This window comes from Littorina saxatilis, linkage group LG3 (genome assembly GCF_037325665.1).
Source record: "Littorina saxatilis isolate snail1 linkage group LG3, US_GU_Lsax_2.0, whole genome shotgun sequence".
Classification (NCBI taxonomy): Eukaryota; Metazoa; Mollusca; class Gastropoda; order Littorinimorpha; family Littorinidae; genus Littorina; species Littorina saxatilis.
The window spans coordinates 11,592,255-11,594,754 of NC_090247.1; the positions used below are offsets into that span (position 1 = coordinate 11,592,255).

At 44.2% G+C, this 2,500-nt stretch overlaps 1 protein-coding gene and 1 long non-coding RNA gene across 2 annotated transcripts in view; one reads left to right on the top strand and one right to left on the bottom strand.

The window, feature by feature from the left end:
* LOC138961621 (uncharacterized) overlaps positions 1 to 2,500 on the bottom strand; it is a 177,068-nt gene that overhangs the window by 58,356 nt on the left and 116,212 nt on the right. The gene's annotated exons all lie outside the window — the stretch shown is intronic.
* Positions 1 to 2,500, top strand: part of LOC138961620 (uncharacterized) — a 62,674-nt gene that overhangs the window by 23,843 nt on the left and 36,331 nt on the right. The gene's annotated exons all lie outside the window — the stretch shown is intronic.

Below are 2,500 nucleotides of genomic sequence, written 5' to 3' on the forward strand. Positions count from 1 at the left end.
CATGACGAGGGTGAGTCACATAAGCATTTGCTTTTCTTGTGACAGGAACATTCAATAAGGATGACATAAAGCAAACAGCTCTTAATTCTGTCGTTGTTGCTCTGAACATTTGTGTGATAGGGTGGAAGGAGGAGGTAGTAGCGATTTGAAGTAGTTGGTAGGTGAATGTAGTCACCTCGTAGTAGTAGACCCCGAAGTAAGGAGAACACCATGTGGGTGCGTCTTTAGTGTCTTGCACGGAACGAACAACACGTGCTATCGTCTTGGACTTTACACACGTGTAGAGAATGATAGCCCAGGACAGAGGACTCTGGAGAGCTGTTGTTGGCGGCCCATACCCTGACAGGAGTGACGGGCATTGAGTTGAGTTGAGTGAGAGAATGATAGACAAGAGGTCACTGGCACAGGCCGACGAATCACTTGATGCAACAGGTAACTCTGGAAAAACCATGACTTTTGGTTCACATTTCTCTTTAATTCTTGTTCCTTTTCTCGCCGACTCAGCCAATGGCTGGGTGGTCACACAACACTATCAATGCAGTCTACATCATGCTGTTTATGAAAACAGAGCACACAACAATTCCGTCCTCAGTCTGAGATAGTTCTCAAAAATATCAAACCCCCATCAACACGCACCCTGAAAAAGGAAAGCGAGCGACATTCTAACACCCTCTTAATGAGGCTTTGATCTGAGCGCTTCAAACAGCAACAAGGGAACATCCTAGACCAACTTCCTACGGCCCTTCCCCTGGCTCGGCCATAAAGTTACACAACCTGCAGGCGAGGTACCCGGCCTCTTTCTAATTCTAGGGGCTTAAGTTCAAAGGATCAAAGACTAGCCAGGGGATGGTCACAGATGGCTGAGCGCGTTTACGATCTATGCAGGTGTCTGGACATGTGCATCTCATAATTTCGCCTAATTGAGAACAGATAATGACATCAGACGGAACATAATGCGATCGGCAAAACTTACACAAGACATAAATGAAAGAAAAAATTAATATGACAACGTATTACTAGTAGTAGCCAGTTTAGCACTTGGCTACATTTGGAAATTGTGTCACAGGTATTATAGTGCCATGTCTCACTTTAATGGGCTTACACAGATCGATCGCCTGCTACACAATGAGGTCAACACAGTAACTTCGATTCATATATTGTCAACATTCACACTCAGATTGCTAGATCTGATTAAAGATGTTCATCTTTGATTCAACAGATGAATGTTGTTATTTCACTGACAGCAAATTGTATAGCCCTGGCCCATGGCACTGTAGTGACCCGCCATTTCAAATTTCGTCACTAATTACAAAATGTAATAATTAAAGCACCGGACAATTCATCATGGCGCAAAACTTGAAACAGTGCAAATACTGCAAAGTTAGTGAACGGATATTTCTAGCAAATTTTAAGGTCCCCCAGAGGTTGATAGGGGGGGGGGGGGGGGTTATTCAGAAAGAAGGAAGGAGAAATAACGAGCACAATCATCATTAAAACAAGCATACAAACAAACATAAACTCTCAGTAACCGATAACATCCTTACAAATTACTTATACATTCATGGATCTTCCAATCGTCACTTACTTTGCGACGAATGCAACCAATACAGAAGCTGAAACCCAACTACATCCATTCTACTCAATCTGTGTTGCAGGTTTGTGGGACCGGCCACCACGGTGTCTGTCCCCTGCTACAACGGTGTCCGTGTGGAGGTGCGGACTGCAGGACAGGCGGTGGCGGAACTGGGGCAGAGGCTGGCACTTCTGGTTTTGACGATGCAACAACTGGACCTGTTTAATAGAGACCCACGTCTGGTCTGCTTGGCAGGCCCCCCTGGCACTGGTTAGACGCGTCATCGTCGTCATCCTCCTCCTCCTCATCATCATCATCCTCATCATCAACATCATCATCATCATCATCGTAGTCGTCGTCGTCATCATCATCATCGTCGTCGTCATCGCCATCATCATCATCATCATCATAATCATCAGCATCATCGTCGTCGTCGTCGTCATCGGCATCATCAGCATCGTCGTTGTCATCATCATCATCGTCATCATCATTTTCATCATCATCATCACCATCATCATCATCATCATCATCGCCGTAGTCATTTTCATTGTCCACGCTATCTATGGCAATGTAATACAAAATGAAAGCAGTGTAATCTTCAGTTACAATACTGAAAAGGCAGGAAGTATATGGAACTGCTATTAGTCAATGACGCATTCGTCGAAGAAATGACGTAATAGTTATGACGTTTTCAACTCAGTATGACCTCACTCTGAGCAACGCCTTCACTTGTGTCTGCATGTTTACTCCCTCACCTGTGTTTTAAACTGAGAGAAATATGCCTCAGAAAACGTGGTTTCAACCCCTACAGTTTCAACAGAGTCAACTAAAACGGTAACAACTCTAAAGGATCAGCGAATGTTTTTAATGACATTATTGTTGTCTGATGTTGAGTTTTGTGTTCCAACAGGAAAGACGGTGGCGATG